Source organism: Lutra lutra, chromosome X (genome assembly GCF_902655055.1).
Source record: "Lutra lutra chromosome X, mLutLut1.2, whole genome shotgun sequence".
NCBI classification, from domain to species: Eukaryota; Metazoa; Chordata; class Mammalia; order Carnivora; family Mustelidae; genus Lutra; species Lutra lutra.
In genome coordinates this window covers 16401125-16423510 of record NC_062296.1, presented here as the reverse complement: position 1 = coordinate 16423510, position 22386 = coordinate 16401125, and the positions used below count along the sequence as shown (strand labels likewise).

Sequence of the window (22386 nt, the reverse complement as noted above, 5' to 3'; positions counted from 1 at the left end):
AGGCGATTTTAGTCCTTAGCAGAAGCCACTCGCTTGTGGCCAAGTTTTTGTGAAACAAAAATGTAAGGCTTTGACCCCCTCCAGAAGATTCACCTTTTCTCTCTCTCTCTTTCTCTCCCCCCTCCTTCCCTCTCTCTTTTTCCCAGCTTTATTAGTTCTAATGGCCATACAACATTATATATGTTTAAAGGGTACAACGTGATTTGATACAAGCACATATTTCAAAATGACTATCACAATAGTGTTAGCACCTTTGTCACTGTACATAGTTACCTCATTCTTTGTGGTGAGAATATTTAAGATTTACTCTCTCAGCAGTTTCAAGGACACATAATGTAGTATTGTTCACTAAACACACCTTCCTGTATATGAGATCCCTGGAACTCAGTTATATTTAATTATAATTATTTAAAGTTATAAAATTATATACAGCTATATAATATGAAATTTATAAAAGTATTTGCGATTTGGGGCACCTTGGTGGCTCAGTGGATTAAGTCTCTGCCTTCGGCTCAGGTCATGATCTCAGGGTCCTGGGATGGAGCCCCGCATCGGGCTCTCTGCTCAGTGGAGAGCCTGCTTCCCTCTGTCTCTCTGCCTGCCTCTCTGCCTACTTGTGATCTGTCTCTGTCAAATAAATAAATAAATAAATAAATAAAATCTTTAAAAAAAAGTATTTGTGATTTATAATTATAATTATTTAAATTGTTAAAGTTATAATTAATCTTGTAAAGGGAATTTTGTCCCTGTTGACCAATATCTCCCCATTTCCTGCAACCCCAGCCCCCCAAACACCATTGTTTGTATGAGTTTGGCAGGTTTTTAAAAATATTTTATTTATTCATTTGAGAGAGAGACAGACAGAGCACACAAGCAGGGGAGAGGCAGAGGGAGAGGGAGAAGCAGACTCCCTGCTGAGCTGGGAGGCCAAGGCAGGGCTCCATCCCAGGACCCTGAGATCATGACCTGAGCTGAAGGCAGACCCTCAACCATCTGAGACACCCAGGCACCCCTGGCTTTTTAAGATTCCAAATATAGGTGAGATCCTACAGTATTCAGACTGGCCCATTATTTCCCATATTTTCAGGTCTTTCATGTTTCACAAACCAAAAAAGCTCAAAAACGCAAATTTCAGCTCAACAGTGGATCAGATCCCCAGGAACCCTTATTAAAATGCCCATATTGGAGCCCATACTGGAGCCAACGTCTCAAGGCATCCAGGTGGGGTGAAGAAATCAGAATGTTTAACAAGCTCTCCCAAAAACTTCTCCCCTGGCTAAGGGGAAGGTAGAAAGTGCTGAGCCCGGATTTAGGAGATAGTGGGGTCCCTGCCCAGGCCTGCCCATCTCCTCCTGCCGGCCTCCAGCTGAGCTGGCCCTTGCTTGGGGGGGTGGGGGAGGAGCAGACCCACTGGCCAGCCCTGGGGCCACCAAGGGGACTTCCCACCTGGCCTCAGCGGCTCCCATCGGGCGAGGCCAGGCCAGGCGACTGACCCCAGCAGCAGCGGACCCAGCATCATCGAGAGCCTGGAGGCAGTGAGGCCTGAGGCCAGAGGCGCGGACTCCCCGAGGGCGGGTGGCGGGGCTCCCTTGGGTGGCTCACAGCCCGCGACGGCCGCCTCCAGTGCTGACAGACGGGCGGACGCGGGTAGGAGAACAGCACAAGGCCATTGCGCGTCTCCGGGTCCGGGAATGGAAGGGGCAGCTGGTCCCTGTGCGTCCCTCGTCCGGGAACGAAGGGCCACGGCCTGGCGGGTCCCTGTGTATCCGTGGGCCGGAGGATGGAAGGACTGACGCGTGGATCGCCCCTGTGCGTCCCTGGACACAGGAATGGAAGGGGCACGGGTCCCTGTGCATCCCTGGGCGGGGGAATGGAAAGACCATTGCGGTGCTCGAGCCTGCGCACCCCTGGACGCCGGAAAGGAATGGGAGGCGGGTCCCTGCGCGTCCCTGTGAGCGGGAAAGGAAGGGGCGGTGCGAGGCGGGTCCCTGTGCGTCCCCGGATGCAGAGAATGAATTGGAAGAAGGGCACTGTGTGTCCCTGGGCGCGGGAATGAACGGGGCGGCTCGTGGCGGGCCCTGTGCGTCCTAGAGACGCTTGCTTGCCCAGGGAGCTGGGACTCCTTTGTTCCCTGAGGCCGTGGGACCTGGTCGCCTCCAGCCCTGACTTGGGATTCAGTGGGAGTAGGCGCGACCTGTGACGCGACTCTGTCCTTCCAAAGAGCCCATGGATGAGTGACAGGCGGTGTGCCCCTGTCCGGCCCAGATCCCCGCCGCCGCTCCCTGAGATCCAGCCGGGCTTCCCGGGGTTGTCCCGGGCCAGAGCGCCGGTCAGGGCGCCGGGACATCCTGTGGGGAGCGCGCGGGGGCCGTGCCCGCGCCCCGGGCAGCCGATTTGTAACCGGCTTTTAGACGTTCCCGCGACGTGTTCCTCCTCGCCTTTCCCCGAGTCCCGCTTTGCACACACCCTCTTTATCCGTGGGCCGTGTGAGCGCGGGCTCGCTCGGGCCGTGTGGGGAGAAGCCGTGAGTCCTGGGGTGCAGAGAGGTTTCCCTGTGGGAGGGCGGTGGAGGGACGGCGGGACAGTGAGGGCCCCGCTGGACGCGGTGGAGCGTTCGGGCGCCCCTGGGGAGGGTGGCGGGCTGCGAGGCTGAGCAGGGTCAGGGCGGGTCCACAGCCCAAGCCGGCCCGGGTCCTGGATGCCTTCCAGAGAAGAGGGTTCAGTGCCCAGGCGGGGACGTGGAGGCTTTCTAGGGATGAGTCGTGGGGAGCAGTAACCTTGCTGGAGCGCTTCCTCTGGGCCGGGCCAGGCGCGCTGCCTTTGGCTTCCACGCAGCTGCAGGCAGCACAGGACTTTTTCTGAAGCTGACATTGCAAGGAGAGACCCCGGGTGTCCTTGGAGAAACTGGCACGAGGGGGCGCCTGGGAGGCTCAGCCGCTGGAGCTGGTTTCAGCTCAGGTCCTGATCTCGGGGTGGGGGAGGTCAGGCTGCAGCCCAGCCCCGAGTCCGCTGGACAGTCTCTCTGTCTCCCTCCGCCCCCTCCCCCTCTCTAAGAAACCAGTCCATGTTTCAGGAAAAGACACTTGCCCGGGGATGGGAGGGGAACAGTGCCGTTCTCCGTGACTGGGCAGCAAGAGTCCTGAGGGTGTTTTCACCTGCTCCCCTGCAGGGAAGAGGCCAGGTCCCCGAGTTGTGGACGGGCAGCTCGAGGGAGAGCGTGAGGGCGGGTACAGGTCTGGAGACCTGTGGAGATGCATGTCACCACCTCTGTCACCACCTCTGTCACCACAAGCGTGGCCTCAAACGTTGCACATAGAGCACTTGGATGTTTGCGGACATGAGCATCAGCAGGTTTGTGTATTGTAGCCTCGTCACCGTTTCCCTCTGGCACTGACCATGGGACCTGGCACAGCTTACTCAGTGCCCGTCAGCCTCCAGCCTCCGTCCCTCCATCTGTACCCAGGACATCATGCTAGTCCCCACCTGCTCGCTCTGCGTGAGCATCACGTGACCTGCCGCGTGCGGGAGACTTGGAACAGCCCTGGGACATAGCGCCGTGAATGTGATCAGTGTCTTTGGTTACTGGTGCAGACCAGGTGGCTGGTGGCCTGCCCTGTGGCGGGGTGTTGCTGACATTAAAAGGCCCCTTGACATGCCATCGCAGGACGAGGGTCAGGCTGATGTGGGCGGACGTACACGCATGTTGAGTGGAGAAGAATGAAGGGTTGTGGATTGGCAGCCTGTGGAGATGAGGCTCTAGCTGAGACGCTGATGGCTGAAGGTGACCGAGCGTGACTCAGGGCCACATGGACTTTCAGGGTTATTCGCCAGAGTTGTCGGAATTGCTCCCCATGCCTTCTGTGGCCTGTGTATCTACCAAAACAGAAGAGAGCCCACATTAGCCTGGGAGTGGGGTCTCCCGCCAGCACGTGGATGCTGGGTTCTCCTCAAGGCAGGTGTTCTTAGCCTTGGTGAAATTCTAGAGTCAAGCCGCTTGGGAGAACTTCCTGCCCTGATGGCTGGGGGGCATATGAAGTGTAGCGAGGACCAGAACTGTACTTGAATCACTCTGCACTTTATGTCCCCATGGCTCTAGTGGCTACCCTATGGGACAGCACAGTACTAGAGGCTCTGAGGATGGGCTTGTACATTTTAAGAACCTTTTGGAAACTGGACGCAGATTGGATGTGTCTGTGTACTTTTCTAGAAAGTGAGTCCAGCGCTTTGCCATCAGCATCTCTGACCCATCTGAAAGGTCAGGGTCGGCCGCGGGAGGGCTTGGTGGAAAGTGAGCAAGTCAAGGGAGGTGAGTATGGCCTGGGGTGATCACTGCTGTTCTTCCTGTCTGCTTTTGTCCTGCCGTCCGCTGTGGGTGGCTCCTCCTGACGCCTGCACATAGAAGCACACTGGAATCTGAGACTTGGGGCCCCAGAGCCATCAGAGCTGTGGCATCCCGCCAGAAGAGGGCAGTGGCGGTGGCCATGGGTTGTGCCATCCAGGCCTGGCTGAAGATGGGCTCCCGGTTTTGAGACTGCGATGCAGACTGAGAAGCCTTCGCCAGCGATCTGGGCAGTTCCAGTACAAAGAAGCAGCCGGGCCTCACAGACTCTGGGAGCTTTGCCATCTGCAGCTGAAGCCAGACCCGCACTCTGAGGACCCGGTCCCGGAGCTGCCAGTGTGGATGCCATGACTCAGCATCCTGTCCTCACAGAGAGCTGTTTGAGGCCCCCGGAGCTGCCGCACAGAGAGGCGTTGTGTTCCAAAGGGAGGGCTTCTGCCCAGAAGCCGAGCCACCAGGACTGAGGGTGGGCGTCGCCTTTGGCATCTTGGGGTGAGACCGCAGGAAAGGAGTGGAGCCGGCTGCCACTGTGTCAGACGTCTGTCTCTGCATCCCGTTTGTCCCCAGGATCTCCCAACAGACCTTTCTATTTGTCTTCCACTCGGATCAGTGTATGGCTCGTTTCTCCTGGTATCAGACCCAGCCCCCCTCCGATGACAAATAGTCTGTCATGTCCCCTTCAATACACTCAAATGGAATTCCTAGGGAACACAATCTACCCACCTCCATCCTCCAAGAACATCAATATCGTGCTGGACGGGGTGCGGGCCAGATCCGGCCACAGCCTGTGTTCGTAAACCCTGGAAGCTACAGCACATTTAACCCGTGAGACTGTTGTTGTTGTTGTTAAGATTTATTTATTTAGGGGCACCTGGGAGGCTCAGTGGGTAAAGCGTCTGCCTTTGGTTTAGGTCATGATCTCAGGATCCTGGGATAGAGCCCCGCATTGGGCTCTCTGCTCTGCAGGGAGCCTACTTCCCCTTCTCTCTCTGCCTGCCTCTCTGCCTACTTGTGATCTCTCTCTCTCTCTCTCTCTCTCTATCAAGTAAATAAATAAAATCTTGGAAAAAAAAAAACGCCTTCCCGTTGGTCTCCCCTGTCAGTTGAGAGTCTGCTTTTCCTTCTGCCCCCTCGTCTGCCTCTCCCCTTGCTCATGCTCTCAATACTTTCTCTCTCAAATAAATAAGTAAAATCTTTAAGAAATTTTTTTTTCAAAAAGGCTTATTTATTTATTTGAGGGGGAGAGAATAAGCAGGAATGGGATGGGCAGAGGGAGAGAGAGTCTCAGGCAGACTCCTCGCTAAGCGCAGAGCCCATTGCGGGGCTCGATCTCAGAACCATGAGATCAAGAGCTGAACCAAAACCAGGAGTCGGATGCTTTACTGACTGCACGCCCCCGGGTGCCCCCAAAAGGTTGCTTTTTTAAAACAAGGAAGAAGGAGAGTAAGGGACAGACTGAATGTGGCCCACAAAGCCTAATCTTTTCCCTGTCTGGCCCTTTTTTTTAAAAAATAAAAAGATTTTATTTACTTATTTGACAGAGAGAGAGAGGTCACAAGTAGGCAGAGAGGCAGGCAGAGAGAGAGGAGGAAGCAGGCTCCCCGCTGAGCAGAGAGCCTAATGCAGGGCTTGATCTCAGAACTCTGGGATCATGACCTGAGCCAAAGGCAGAGGCTTTAACCCACTGAGCCACCCAGGTGCTCCTAAAGTAGGGCTTTTCTAGAAGATTAAAGTCGTGCTAAATTATGCAAAAATAGTATGTGTTTATATGAGCACAAGGTGAGGTTCTTTTTTATTTACTTGACAAACAGATCACAAGTAGGCAGAGAGGCAGACAGAGAGAGAGGAGGAAGCAGGTTCCCTGCTGAGCAGAAAGCCCGATGCGGGGCTCGATCCCAGGACCCTCAGATCATGACCTGAACCGAAGGCAGAGGCTTTAACCCTCTGAGCCACCCAGGCGCCCCTCAAGGTGAGGTTCTTGACAGGTTCTTTTACCTTTAGTACGGTTTCTGTGAGTATCACCTGGGATAAGGGGGTCGATTCCTTTCTCCCCTGTACTCTGTTCCAGTTCCAGTTTTCATTGTCAGACAGGACTTCTCAGAGTTCTAGTGCAGGCTAGGTCCTCATGGTGAAGGTGTTAAGGTTCTTGAATAAAAAACTGTTACAAGGGGCACCTGGGCGGCTCAATGGGTTAAAGCCTCTGCCTTCAGCTCAGCTCATGATCTCAGGGTCCTGGGATCGAGCCCTGCATTGGTCTCTCTGCTCAGCGGGGAACCTGTTTCCTCTTCTCTCTCTCTCTCTCTGCCTACTTGTGATCTCTGTCTGTCAAATAAATAAATAAAATCTTTAAAAAAAAACTGTTACAAATATAGTGATAATTTAAAAAAAAAATTTTAGACCAGGAGAGCATGAACAGGGGGAGGAGCAGAGGAGAGAAGAAATCTCAAGCAGAGTCTGCACTGAGTGCAGAGGACAATGTGGGGCTCGATCTCATGACCCCAACATCTTAACCCAAGCTGAAATCACGAGTCAGATGCTAAACCAACTGAGTCACCCAGATGCCCCCAATATATTGGTAATTTTAAAGATTTACCTCCATCAGTGTCTTTAATACCCAAAACAAGAATAGGAGCTGGCAGAGCAGCCTGTGGTCAGGGGGGCTTCCCTCCCCTGCATTTCCCCAGCAGCTCCGGCACACTCCTTCCTGAGTCCCGTATGCTGGGTCTCCCTGATTAGAGGGTGCATATGACTTCGTTTTCCAAACACACATGTATTTGACGCCAAGTGGTCAAGTCCTAGGCCAGTTGCTGGAAGGAGGTCCGGGGCCACATGAAAGTGGCTGCCCTTTGTATCCTGAAATCCTGCCCCAGAGTCAGGGACTGAGTGGGGTTGACTCAGGGGACACCAGGGCAAGCATCACTGTGTCAGGGTCACCCGTGAGCACCGAGAAGTTTTGCTGGGCTGGACAGCGGTCCTACCCTGAAGCATGGATCCGATGAGCCGAGCCCGTGTCTCTGCCAAGCACTAGGCTCAGGGCTGTCCAGGCATTACGGCCACGTGGTCCTCAGAAAACCCCGCAGGGAGGTGAGAGCATCCTCACATCCCCATTACAGCCGGGGGCAGGGGGACACATGCCCAGGGGAGAGTGCACACCTGGCTGGTGTCACCTAGAACCCGAGGCCCAGGAGCCATCCCCTGCCACGGACCTCCACCTCCTGCAGGATGAGTGCACCGTGGGCTCAGAAGGGTCCCCTCTGTGGTTGGCGTCACCCCCCAGCAGTGCCCTGGCCTGCCTGGTACCATAATCAGCTGTCAGTTGATAAGTAAAGCTTGCTACTGAGTTTGCATTACAGGGCAGTGTGACCTCCCGACCATCCAGTGGTTAGTTCCTCTCTCCGTGGGTATGTAGTAGGAATGCGTATCCTGTAGAACGTAGGCTTTCACCCACTGGTTCGCTCCACAATTCTTTTTTTTTTTTTTTTTAAGATTTTATTTATTTATCAGAGAGAGAGAGGAAGAGAGAGCGAGCACAGGCATACAGAGTGGCAGGCAGAGGCAGAGGGAGAAGCAGGCTCCCCGCCGAGCAAGGAGCCCGATGCGGGACTCGATCCCAGGACTCTGGGATCATGACCCGAGCCGAAGGCAGCTGCTTAACCAACTGAGCCACCCAGGCGTCCCTCGCTCCACAATTCTTACTGATTCCCTTTTATGTGCCAGGCACTGTTGTAGTCACTGATTTGTAGTCTTTTTTTTTTTTTTAAGATTTATTTATTTATTTATTTGACAGAGAGGTAGAGAGCACAAGTAGGCAGAGTGGCAGGCAGAGGGAGAGGGAGAAGCAGGCTCTCCACTGAGCAGGGAGCCCAATATGGGGCTCGATTCCAGGACTCTGGGATCATGACCTGAGCTGAAGGTAGACACTTAACTGACTGAGCCACCCAGGCATCTCTATAGTCTTGAACCAAGAGGACAAAATGCTCTGCCCTGATGGAACTTGCCTTCTGTTCATGCTCACCGGGCTTCCTGAGCCATGGAGTCACGGGACAGGATGGGGCAAGTGGGAGCACTGTTGGCTCCAGGTTCTCCTGAAACTCATCCTGCTGAAGCAGCCCTAGCCCCATGGGAACCCCCGAGAAGCCCACCCCTGGACAGGAAGGATACAGAGGCCGTGGATTGTCTCACCTCTCCCCCACCCCTGTGCTCTCCCACGGGGTTCCTGTGGGGAGGGTGATCTTGAGATGGGCTGTGGCTCACCACTGTCCTTGACCATCTATCTCACCCCTGTCAGGGCATCACCCTGGCCTCCCTGAATGGATGGTGTTATGGCGCCAGGACTAGGGGGCAGGAAGGATCTGTCTGGGCTTTGTTAGCAACGAGGTTTTAATGAGTCACATGAAAGCCCAGGGAACCAGCACCCCCTGTTTCTGGGCCCGGGTGTTCTGCGGTAGAGCTTCCCAACGGGTGTGCTGGGAGCAAGTAGCTCACTTAGGGGTCAGTGCACTGAAAGAAAGGAAGTAAGACAGTCCTCTTGAGCAGGGAGGGGTTGCAAAGTATGACCCTTGGGCCTGCTGCCTGAGCTGATTCTTAAAAAAGTGACATTTCAGTAATGGACCTGGAACCTAATCTGTGCACCCTGCGCTGACCTTACTGTCCTCCCCATCACTGGGGTGGTCGTGTCAATACAGGGCCTTGAGTTCTCTCATCCTGAGTGGTTCATCTATTATTCATCTATTACTATTTGTATTCCTAATAGCATGCAATTTGTTAATTTCCCTGTAAGGGCGGGGCTGGGACAGATAGTCTCCCTGGTGCACAGGCTTTCCCAGGATCAACAGCCCCTCTTTGTCCTGCTCCACCTGCGGCTCTTTGGTTTGCTTGACTCCAAATGGGAAATGCCTTTGCTTCCGCCATTCCTCCAAGGTTCTGTGGCCCCCTGTTACTGGAGAAACTTGAGTTTAGAGTTTAGAAGATCTTATTCCAGTGTCTGTCGCCAACTATGAGAGAACAGGGTCCGGCCTTTCCCATGAAGAGCACAGGGGTCGTCCCAGGATCCCCTCTATCTCCATCTGTCCGTGTTTGCAGCTGGCTTCCCCCATGGGGAGCACTCCCGCGGTATCTCCGGTCTCTGGGCTGCTTCCCACCGTCGCGCTGAGGACCCTCTGCGAGCAGCCTTTGTGGGAGGGTCTCTTTTGCTCCAGGACCCAGGGCTTCTCCCCAAACCGGCCCGAGCGAGCCCGCGCTCACCCGGCCCACAGATAAAGAGGGTGTGTGCAAAGCGGGACTCGGGGAAAGGTGAAGAGAGACACGTCGCGGGAACGTCTAAAAGCCGGTTACAAATCGGCTGCCCGGGGCGCGGGCACGGCCCCCGCGCTCTCCCCACAAGGTGGCTCTGCGCCCCTACAGCGCTCCCAGACCCGGACAACCCTGGGAAGGCCCGGCCAGGTCGCAGGCAGCGGTGGCGGGGACGCGGGACAGACAGGAGTCCGCCGCCCTCTGGTCACTCGTCCCTGGGCTCTTTGGAAGGACAGAGGCGCGTCACAGGTCGCGCCTACTCCCACTGAATCCCAAGTCAGGGCTGGAGGCAACCGGGTCCCACCGCCTCGGGGGACAAAGGGGTCCCAGCTCCCTGGGCAAGCAAGCGTCTCTAGGACGCACAGGGCCCGCCACGAGCCGCCCCGTTCATTCCCGCGCCCAGGGACACACAGTGCCCTACGTCCCATTCTTTCTCCGCATCCGGGGACGCACAAGGACCCGCCTCGCACCGCCCCTTCCTTTCCCGCTCACAGGGACGCGCAGGGACCCGCCTCCCATTCCTTTCCGGCGTCCAGGGGTGCGCAGGCTCGAGCACCGCAATGGTCTTTCCATTCCCCCGCCCAGGGATGCACAGGGACCCGTGCCCCTTCCATTCCTGTGTCCAGGGACGCACAGGGGCGATCCACGCGTCAGTCCTTCCATCCTCCGGCCCACGGATACACAGGGACCCGCCAGGCCGTGGCCCTTCGTTCCCGGACGAGGGACGCACAGGGACCAGCTGCCCCTTCCATTCCCGGACCCGGAGACGCGCAATGGCCTTGTGCTGTTCTCCTACCCGCGTCCGCCCGTCTGTCAGCACTGGAGGCGGCCGTCGCGGGCTGTGAGCCACCCAAGGGAGCCCCGCCACCCGCCCTCGGGGAGTCCGCGCCTCTGGCCTCAGGCCTCACTGCCTCCAGGCTCTCGATGATGCTGGGTCCGCTGCTGCTGGGGTCAGTCACCTGGCCTGGCCTCGCCCGATGGGAGCCGCTGAGGCCAGGTGGGGAGTCCCCTTGGTGGCCCCAGGGCTGGCCAGTGGGTCTGCTCCTCCCCCACCCCCCCAAGCAAGGGCCAGCTCAGCTGGAGGCCGGCAGGAGGAGAGGGGCAGGCCTGGGCAGGGACCCCACTATCTCCTAAATCCGGGCTCAGCACTTTCTACCTTTCCCTTAGCCAGGGGAGAAGTTCTTGGGAGAGCTTGTTAAACATTCTGATTTCTTCACCCCACCTGGACACCCTGAGGCGTTGGCTCTAGCACCGGCTCCAACATGGGCATTTTGATAAGGGTTCCTGGGGATTTGGCCCATTGCGCCCAAATTGGCGTTCTTGGGTTTTGGCATTTTTGCTTAATTAAGACACATGAGAGACCTCAAACTTGAGGGACGTCATGGACCAGATAAAATTTTTAAATTATTAAAATATTTCAAAAAGGTAAGCATAGAATTGCTACATAACCCAGAAATCCCACTCTTTAGTATATATCCAACACAACTCTAACCCTATGTGCACACAGGTGGCTGTATACAAATATTTATTGCACCTTTATTCATGCTGGCCTGCGGAACCCTGCACACACAGCAGTTGATTACTGGATACAGAAACATAGTAAATCCATACAATGGGGGAGTTTCAGCTACGGAAAAGAACAAAATAGGGGCGCCTGGGTGACTCAGTGGGTTAAAGCCTCTGCCTTCAGCTCAGGTCATGATCCCAGGGTCCTGAGATTGAGCCCCACATTGGGCTCTCTGCTCAGTGGGGAGCCTGCTTCCCCCCTCCCCTGCCTGCCTCTCTGCCTACTTGTGATCTCTGTCTGTCAAATAAATAAAAAAATCTTAAAAAAAAAGAGAATGAAATAGCGATACATTCCATGATGTGGATCTTTATTGTTCCCTGGTTCAAAAAAATATTTCTACTATTTCAGTCCATCTTGCTTTCAAAAGTTGTGGTCATCTCAGATGATTTCATAGATGTCTTAGACTCCAGTGAGATTTGCCGTGGTTGTTCCAAGCACGTGGGAGGGTGCAGGAGCTTCCACTTCCCTGTGTGGAACTTTCATCACATGATGGTCCCATCCTTAACCACCAGAGGCTGGCTCTGAGCCAGCTACCTTCAGGGTCCTTTCGGTGCTTCCTGGTCCCATTGAGAGCCCAGTGACATCTTTCCGGGTAAACCTGAGCTCCCGTATCTGCTGTTTGCATTATAAATACTCTTTGGGGTTCATCCATTTTCATGAAATGTGCTGGGCTTGGGTGTTCTTGTAGTAACACAGTTCAGTGAACTCCGTATCGAGAGCTGTTGGGAAACACCCAAAGGATCGAGTCCTCATATGAAATATAAAACATGCACGGGCCAAGTGGTCTCAAATTGAATAAAAAGAGCTCAGGAGTTTGAATTCTGGCTCTGGGTGAGTATCTCAATCTTTAAAAACTCCGTGCATACAGTGCCTAGTAGGAGCACTCATGAGATGGATGGATGCCTTGCTGGTTGGATCTGGGGGCGGGGCGTCCGGGTTGGGGCAGTTAGGTGAGGTCTGCTAGGTGGCCTCGGGCAGCTGTGAGGAGCTCAGGGTGGGCTGCTGGGCGTGCTCTGACTGTCGTCGAGGCAGCCCAGTTGGATGACTTCTCGAACCAGCCTGGCTGCTGGAATCCCCAGTAGTAAAGCCAAATGCTTAAGGCTCTCCAGTACAGACTATACTGACCTTCAGTTTAAGAAAAGCCCTCCTGAGATGGCACAGAGGGCCTTTATTGCAATTGTTTTACAAATGATGGGCAGATTCTGAGCTTGTTCCAAGGGTGTTAGCTGACCCTGATTTTACATTGAGCGGATGATGGGCAGATTCTGAGCTTGTTCCAAGGGTGTTAGCTGACCCTGATTTTACATTGAGCGGATGACACTCTTTAGCTCTATTTTTCACCTCTCGGCCCTGGCGAACACAGCTGACAAGTTTGGCCACTTGGAATGTCCATTCCGGAAGAGTAGCCCTGTTACTCGGACAGGAAAGTTGGAGCTTATTTTGTAGTGGGACGTATGGCTTCCACCGCCCTTTGTAGACTTGAACATTTCTTTTAAATAGTCCTTATGGTCCGTCATTATGTGTTCAGGTGGCAGATGGAGGGATGCAGTAGGTCAAATTCTTATTACTAAGGATTGTATTTTGGGAAAAGTTTTCAATTAGCAATAACCACGCCTTGGATAAACTTCATTGGCTATGATACTGCCATTGCTCAAAGCATGTATTTTGAAACTATCTAAGCATCTGATCCCTGACACTCATCTCTAACTTTGTGTTCTAGCGGGAGACTTCGGCAAAGTCAAGTATTCACATAGACACATCTGCAATATTTTTTCTTTGCTTTCTTCTTGATGGTAATTGGCAATTTTTTTTTTTTTACACAGGGAGAGGAGGTTCGGGACAGGGATGGAGGGAGAGGGAGAGAGAGAAAAGCTCAAGCAGACTCCACATCTGGCACAGAGACTCATGTGGGACTTGATCCCACGACCCTGAGATCACAACCAGAGCCAAAATCAAGAGTCTGATGCTTAATCAACTAAGCCACCCAGATGCCCTGGTAACAGGCAATTTTTAAAACTTCCGAGCCAGTTTTCAAAATGTAAACACTTTCTCTGTTCGCCAGTCCTTGCCCACCTCTAATCTGGTTCACCAGTACATTGGCCAGCGTATAATTGGGGTCATTCTGTCCTTCGTAGATCAAGATATTCTGTGTATCCTGCCTTTAATGACTGGACCTTGGCGGCGGGGGGGGGGGGGTTGTTTCCTGAGGGAAAATGTAGATAAGTAGGTATTATTTAGAGTTTAAAATTCCGTTCTTAGCTCCTTGTTTTAGCCTGTCACTCCGCTAAAGATGGCAAGATGGGGCCTGGACCCCAAGAAGACTAGATTGCTGTGGTTTGATTCTGTCCTAGCTTGTGAAGATTGACATATTCAAAAGTAATCAAATGGTCAAAATCTAAACAAACAAACAGAATCCCTCCACAACATCTCTAAGCTGAAGGGTTCATGAAAAGTGCAGAAAGTTTAACCTGTGATGAGCTAATAATGTTAATTAACAGGCAGAGAAGAAAAAGATCTCCTTAGAAATATCACCATTTTAAAAAAGATTTTATTTATTTGTCAGAGATATAGAGAGCACAAGCAGGGGGAGCAAAAGAGGGAGAGGAAGACTCCCCACTGAGCAAGGATTTCCCCATGCAGGACTCCATCCCAGGACCCTGGGATCATGACCCCAGCCAAAGGCAGATGCCTAACTGACTGACCCACCCAGGCACCCTAGAAACATCATCATTTTTAACCACCCTTAAAATTATTCAGGAAAAGAGCATTAAAGGATGCTAAAATCACTGAGTAAAAAATTGTAAGAAAATCAGGGATTTACCCACTCTTAGATTTCTTATTTATTATAAGCAGAATATTCTCCATCAATTACAATGGATAAATCTTGAGACTCTTTAATATTTAACTTTGGTCTGATACTAAAGAAAATCAGACAAATCAAAATTTAGAGGAATTCTACTTACAATGAACTTTTCCAAAAACATCACTATGTTGTAAGAAAAAAATACTGGAGAAGTGCAGATGTTTTCTAGGTCAAATTAGACTATACAGTCACGACAAGTAAATGTTTTGTATAGTCTTTGATTAGAAACAAGGTACAAAGGAGATGATATTGGGACAGTTGGGGAATTTTGATTGTGGGCTGATAGAAGAATTGTAACTATAAAAGTATGTTTGTGTGAGAGAGAGTGAGAGAAACAGAAACAGAGAAGCACAGAATGAGAGAGAGAAGACAAAAATATACAGTTGATCTTTGAACAACAACATGGCGGTTGGAGCACCAACCATCCCTCCTCAGTGCATAATAAAAAATTTGAGTAAGACTCTTGACTACCCGGTAGTGGAATTACTGGATCATATGGTATTTCTATTTTTAATTTTTTGAGGAAACTCCCTGGTGTTTTCCACAGTGGCTGTGCCAACTTCTATTCCCACCAACAGTGTGCAAGTGTTCCCTTTCCTGCACATCCTAACCAACACTTGTTATTTCTTGTCTTTTTGATTTTAGCCATTCCGACAGGTGTAAGGTGATATCACATTGTGTTTTTGACTTGCATTTCCCTGATGTTGAGTGATGTTAAAGATCGTTTCATGTGCACATTGAAATATTATGCAGCCATAAAAAAGATGAGATCTTGCCATTTACGAACATAAAGGACCTAGAGTGTATTATCCAAAATGAAATAAGTCAGACTGAGAAAGAAATCCCATATGATTTCACTCATACATGCAGTTTAAAAAAGCAAAAAAATTGAGCAAACAAAAAGCAGAATCAGACCTATAAATAGAGAGAACAAGCTGATGTTTGTCAGAGGGGTGGGAGGTGAGGGGATGGGCAAAAATGGATGAAGGGGAGTGGGAGATCCAGGCTTCCAGTTATGGAATGGATAGGTCACAGGAATAAAAAGCACATCATAAAGAATATGGTCACTAATCTTGTAATAGTTTTGCATGGTGACAGGTGGTATTTATGTTGTGGTGAACAGCCACTATGTTGTACACCTGAAAGTAACATAACATTGTGTGTCAACTACACTAAATAAAAAAAAAAATTTAAATACTCTTGACTCCCACAAGACTTAACTACTAATAGCCTCCTGTTGACCAGAAGCCTTACTGATACCATAAACAGTCAATGAACACATATTTTGTGTGTTATATGTATTATATACTGTATTGTATTTACACCATACTGTATTTTTGAAAAAAAAAAACTGCTTATATGTAGACCTGTGTGCACAGTTCAAACTTATACAGTCCAAGGGTCAACCACAGTAAACTTGGAACATTACCGAGTCTAGGTAAATGGTATATGGGTGTTTACTATACTATTCTCTTAACTCTTCTGTAGGTTTGAAAGCTTTAAAACCTAAAAGTTGGAAGAAAAATCAGGGTATGCAGAAAGACAAATTTAGAAGACAAAAGTTTGATCAAATGCGTTTATTCTTGAGTCTCATCCTTGTGAGAATCTTCTTGGTCAAGCTCCACTGCATACGATGGTGGTGATAAGGTGTGCAAACTCCCTTTGCCTTTCAGCCAGCTGATCCCATGGGCTTCCGCATTAGGTCAAGGGTTCAATGATAAGGATGACCTACTTCAGCACTATGGCATCTGGGAAGAGAGTGAGGGCCGAGAGTACCACCCTTTCCTGCAGGTAGGATATGCCAGAGGGACCAGATTTGGCTGTACCACATAGCAAGGAGATCTCGGTGTCTGCCCAGCTTGTGGGGTACTGCTTCCATGACCCAAGGCGTAATTGATAACTGGGTATGGAGAGTCATGGGCTCAGGGCCTATTTCCGGGACAGCCCACTATGTGGCCGCTGATTGCCCCTCTTATAGCACATATCACATATCATGGAGCCAGGTGCTTGCATTAGAAGATCATGGGCTCACAGATGGTCCAGAGACCGCCAGCAGTAAAAAACAAAACAAAACAAAACCAAAAACAGCAACAACAAAAAACTATTCTAAATCTTCTACAGTGAAAGGGCCTCTGTGGGTGGGGGGGACACTAATAGGAGTGCCCATTGTATTGCAATTTGGACAGATTCTGGGGTCTTGTGTTAGAGGGCACTGCATTCAAAGTAGGCTTATTTGAAAGTATCAACATAAATGGGCATAAATACAATTTTCATTTTTAAAATTTTTATCTATTTATCTTATTATTATTTATGTATTTTTTTAGTAGGCTCCATGCCCAGCGTGGAACCCAATGAGGGGCTTGAACTCCTGACCCCGAGATCAAGACCTGGGCTGAGATCGAGAGTTGGATGCTTAACCACTGACTGAGCCACCCTTTATTTTTATTTTATTTTTATTTTTTTAAATGAAGTTTTTAATTGAGGAATATGCTGTTTCCACAAACCAAACGTGACTAAAAGATGTGGCAGGTTTTTTTTTTTTTTATGTTGTGGGTGCTGAGAGGGTTGTGACTGGAGTCAGAGCCGTGTCAGAGTCAGAGAAGGAGCTGTGAGGACAGAAGCAGAGGTTGGAGTGATAGGAACTACTAGCCAGTAAATGTGGGCAGCCTCTAGAAGCTGGAAAGGCAAGAGAATGGATTCTTCCCGTGGAGTGCCATTCATTTTTTTCCTAAGTTTAAGAACAGGCCAGGGTGGACTGTTCCATAGAGAGGCAGCAGGGAGAATTACAACTTCTATAAATAGGTCATGCATAATAGCTTCCAATACTAAGGCCCTATTTTTATTTATATTGGACTTCCTCAACTATTTCAGGCAGGGGAGAGGGGAGTTCCATGGGGTTCCATTTTGTTAAGCCAATTGTAAGCCACAAAGACTTAATTCTAATTTTTTACTCAGTGGGTCAGAGTGTCCATGCCCACTATGGGATATTTGAGGGCAATGGGACTTTTGACCATGGAACACTTATTTGTCTGTATTTTATGTTTGGTAACTACCCTAAGAGTACGGAGGTACTTTGTTTACATTTAGTGGAATTCCCAGGTACAATTGTACTTTGAGTCCGAATACTGATTAAGGCCGTGAAGTTTCACCAGCTGATGATAAATTTCATTCCAAGCCCAGAACATAAAAGCCCATCAGCATCCTTTAATTTTATTTTATATATATATATGTGTGTGTATATATATATATATATATATATATATATATATATATATATATATTATTCTAGTAAATGTTAGATTTCCAGTTGGGTCAAACTATGGACCTCTCTGTTTTCTTTTTTTAGAGAAAGAGAGAGAGCGAATGGGGGTGAAGGGGAGGAGCGGAGGGAGAGGGAAAATCTTTTTAAAAATTTTTATTTATTTTTGAGAGAGAGAGAGAGAGAGCATGAGGAGAGGGGCAGAGGGAGAGGGAGAAGCAGATTCCCTCCTGAGCAGGGAGCCTGATGTGGGCTCCATCCCAGGACCCTGAGACCATGACCTGAACCAAGGCAGATGCTGCTTAACTGACTGAGCCACCCAGAGACTCCCCTCTTTCAGTTTTTTAGTATTTCTCCCCGTAGGGGTGCCTGGGTAGCTTAGTTAAGTATCTGCCTTTGGCTCAGGTCATGATCCCAGGGTCCTGGGTTCGAGCCCCACATCGGGCTCCCTGCTCGGCAGGAAGCCTGCTTCTCCCTCTCCCACTCCCCCTGCTTGTGTTCCCTCTCCCGCTGTGTCTCTCTCTGTCAAATAAATAAAATCTTTAAAAAAATATTTCCCTCTGTATCCAGGTTTTTTTTTTTTTTAAGTAAACTCTGTATTCAACGTTGGGCTCTAACTCGTAACCCTGAGATCAAGAGTTGTGTGTTCTACCAATTGAGCCAGCCAGGCGCCCCTGTTTGCTCTCTATCATTAAAGTTAGGGTCCTCCTTTATGGCAATGATTGCTTTACTGGCTTTAAGGAGCCCAGGCCTAAGTCAAGTTTGAATTAACCCCTTGGTTGTACCACAGGGGTGCTATGAGTGCTTTTCCCCAATAATCCTGAGAATCAGGAGTTCTGTCCTGTCCTGTCCGCTGAGCTTAGGCTCCTAACCGCTTCAGGCAGCAACATCTTACTCCCGTGGGCAAGTGTCAGTCATCCTTGCAACTATCACCCAGCAGTGCTGGCGGGGGAGGGGCGGGGGGGCGTCAGGTCAATTTATTTCGTGAGGCAGATGAAGACATGGCATGGGCTGGCTGTGTTTTACCCAGACCGACAAGGCCTGTTCTCAGTCACTGTGTTTCCTCCAGGAGTAACAACTGGTCTGAAGGGGGAAAAAATTTCCCTTTCCTCTTTTTCCCTCTACTTCTCTCTAAGTCCCAGGGCCTGATTGGTTAAGCGCCCAGAGAGGAGTCATAGTGACTCACAATGGTTCTCAAAACTTTGTGACCACATGCAATGAACGGCAGGCTATGGACACTGACTAACACCACCTGGGTTACTTCTGGTTCAGGGCTGAACACGGTGAGTGGGGGAGGGCCTCGGGAAGGGGGGTCAGCTATTACAGGTGCTAGGATGCCATTTTCATACCCGCTCCCTGCGACGCACCTCTGTCTTATGTCAGACCTCTTCGCTGGATGATGCGAAATCTCTCTGTGAACGCTTTCCCTGTGGGGCTCACCACACTGTCCTAACGGTGTTCATTGCATTTCAACAGGTCCACTGGGCGATGGTCAGTGACTCTGGCCTCGAGATCCAATCACCCAGTGAGAGCGGCAAGGGAACTCAGTCCCAGGTAGGATTCTCCACTCTTCCCCGAGCTCTGGATCCAGCTCATGGTCATGACTCTTAGATTTCTTCATTTTTATTTGTTTATCTTTTTATTATGTTATTTTAGTCACCATACAGTACGTCGTAAGTTTTTGATTCCTGCTTTTTAAATAGCAGTTCACATCCATGGCACGTGCCATTGCACGGACCTCAGCCAAGTAGTCCCACGGCTGTATTGTTGACATTAGGGTGTGACCCGTGTGGGTGTTGTCTGGAGGTAGGACATGGGTTTTCACAGGATGCTGGAGGACTGATGGGGAGGACAGGGTTTTGTGTTTGCTGTAGTGCTACACTGAGGGACGCAAATGACTATTATGAGATGTGATTTGCCTCCCCACTGGCTGCCCCACTCAGTCTCACATAACAGCTGAAGACTCTGAGGCACAGAGTGGCAGGGAATTCTCAGTTGTCCTGGTTTCTTCCCATCCCAGATAGACCATGTAAAGATACTCTGTTCTGTAACCAAAATAAGTAGGATGGGAATTGTCTCCTTGACTTCCATGAGGATCAAGGGCAAGCATCCTGAAAGCATGGAAGGATGGGGCTCTGAAGTCAGACAAGCTGGGTTCCTATCCTGGTTGTGCCACAGGCTAGCTATGAGACCTTGGGCCGGTTACATACCTTTCCTGGGCCTCGGTTCCTGGATAAATGGGCGTGACAGCCGAACCCACCAACGCTGGGAGAAGTTAAATGAGCTATTGTGTGAAACGGACCAGACAATGGGTGTCAAAACCTCCTTGCTCCCTCCAGAGTGAAACTTCTTGGAGTCACAGACAAGGGTGGGGAATCTTTCCTGGTTAGGTCAGCTCTCCCGCCTTGAACTCCATTTACAGGTTGGTTCCCTGTTCATTTGATGTGGGTTTTGGTGCCTTTCTTCTGAGCTCCAGTGCCCTTCCCTTGGAGGAAACAAGCAGAGCAACCTCGGAGAACCAAGGAGAACAACCTTGGTGTTGGCATCTTTGTCTCAAGCTTATGCTTCTGAGGAATCTTGTTCTACTTAAAGAAATTTGCAGAACTCGCTTACACATATTTTTGCATTCTTGTTGGAGAAAATACAAGAATTGCATTTATAGGGATCAATTCATAACCCCCTCATTTCCTATGCTCCAGCATCTTACAGCCCTGCACCAGAAGAACCAGCATTAGCAGCTTGCTGTAAACTTTTCAGATCTTACTCTTTGCATTTACTTTTATCTGTATAGATGACTCTGTGAAGAACAGAGGGCATAAGACACTGTTTTTCAAGTTTCTTCCTTCAATGACTACTTCTTGGAGACTGTTTCCTTGTGGGTGCATAGAGGACCCCTCTTACCCTTTTTTAAATAAGATTTTATTTATTTGAGAGAGAGCACGAGCAAGGGGGAGGGGCAGAGGGAGAAGCAGACTCCCTGCTGAGCAGGGAGCCCTATGTGGGGCTCTATGTGGGGCTTGATCCCAAGACCCTGGCATCATGACCCGAGCCGAAGGCAGACACTTAACCGACTGAGCCACCCAGGAGCCCCCTTTCTTACCCTTTTTAATAGCTGAATCTTATTTCATATTATTGAGATATTAGATTTTATTTACATAAGGAAACTTGAAAAATTGCCTTTGTCTTCTTAAGTAAATGTTTCTGGAATAGCCAAGTCATTCACCTAGAGGTTTTACCAAAAACTAAGGTTAGATACAAATTAAAGACATGAAGGAAGATACTGGAGGGCACCTGGGTGGCTCAGTCGGTTAACCCGCTGCCTTCAGCTCAGGTCATAATCCCAGGGTCCAGGGATTGAGCCCCGCATCAGGCTCCCTGCTCAGTGGGGATCCTGCTTCTCCCTCTCCCTCAGCGTGCACTCTCTCTCTCTCTCTCTCTCAAATAAATAAATAAAATCTTTTTTTTTTAGGGACGCCTGGGTGGTTCAGTGGGCTAAGCTGCTGCCTTCAGCTCAGGTCATGATCCCAGGGTCCTGGGATCGAGTCCCACATCAGGCTCCTTGCTCGGTGGAGAGCCTGCCTCTCTCTCTCCGCCTCTGCCTGCCTCTCTGCCTGCTTGTGCGCTGACAAATAAATAAATAAAATATTAAAAAAAAATCTTTTTTTTAAAAAAAGAAGATATTGTATACTTTTCCAAGAATAAAATATGAAATAATATATGCAGCTCATACTAGCCTCAAGACATGTGAATTTTATTTTTTTATTATTTTATTTTTAAAAGATTTTATTTATTTATTTGAGAGAGAGAGTAAGCAAGAGCATGCGCACGGGGAGGGGCAGAGGGAGAGGAAGAGGGACAAACAGACTCCTCATGGGGGACCTGATGTGGGGCTCCATCCTAGGACTCTGAGATCATGACCTGAGCTGAAATCAGAAGCTTAGCTGATTGAGCTACCCAGGTGCCCCTGATTTAAAAAAAAAATAGAGGGAAATATGCATGAAGCTTTTAAATGAGCCAACTGTTTTGATGCTAACAATACCATTTCTTGGGGATGTCTGGGTGGCTTAGTCTGTTGAGTGTTCGGTTCTTGGTTTCAGCTCAGGTCATGATCTTAGAGTTGTGGGATCGAGCCCCGGTTAGGGCTCTGCATTCAGCGTAGAGTCAGCTCGTCCTTCTCCCTCCGCTCCTCCTCCCCCGCCTCCTACCCCGTGTCTCTCTCTCTCTTTCTCTCTCTCACATAAATAAATAAATAAATAAAATCTTTTAAAAAATACCATTTCTTGCTGGAGAGGAAAATGCATTGTTGTGATCCTCTAAATTTTCCCCCAAATAAATCCACGAATTCAGTGAAAGCACAGTCATGAACCCCACCAAGTTTCATTTGCCACGAAATAAAACGAGCTGATTATTCAATCCAATAGAGGAGAACCTATGTGGGGTTAGCTGTGATAGTGAGCTTACAAAAATCTACACCAGACTTAGTTAGCAATTAAAATGGGAACTGAAAATATGCCAGTGGAGCTGAATAGATTCTAGACGCAGACCCATGTACACAACAGAAGGGGAGAAATGACGAGGTTGGCATTTCCCAGACAGATGGTGCCTCCGACGACTTGGGACAATGTGTGTGGCAGGGAGGTGGCCAGGGGAAGGGACCCCTGGGCTCATTGGATCGACTCATCTTTTTCAGGCTTCCTCCATTGTGCTCTTTGTGAAGCCATCCATAGCGTCAACGAGTCATGGAGAGGGTATGCTCTGAAGTCCGTCCCAGCATACCCATCCCGAGCATCAAGAGGAAGGCAGACGAATACTTAAAACCCACCCTGGGCTCTAAAAACGTCCTGAGCTTTTTACTCGGTAGGCAGTTAGGGAGCCACAGAAATGATCTGGATCTGTCCAAGTGGCTGTGGATGTTGACACGAGCTGCACCAGGGTGGAGGTGGCCCTTGCCAAAAAATCACATAACCTATGTGCTCATGCCTCCGTGCAATTTTGGAAAATGCAAAAAACCAGTTTAGAATAACAATAGCCTTGCTTCAGCTGTTCAAATAAAAGCTGCATTTTCA

At 49.9% G+C, this 22386-nt stretch overlaps 1 long non-coding RNA gene and 1 pseudogene across 1 annotated transcript; one reads left to right on the top strand and one right to left on the bottom strand.

Moving 5' to 3' along the window:
* Positions 1-12699: 12699 nt before the first annotated feature.
* LOC125092585 (uncharacterized) lies at positions 12700-12857 on the bottom strand (annotated as a pseudogene).
* Positions 12858-18552: 5695 nt separating this feature from the next.
* Positions 18553-22386, top strand: LOC125091682 (uncharacterized). Its single transcript, XR_007124732.1, has 3 exons — positions 18553-18603; positions 18797-18874; positions 22011-22386. It is a non-coding gene; the product is annotated as an uncharacterized LOC125091682 (long non-coding RNA).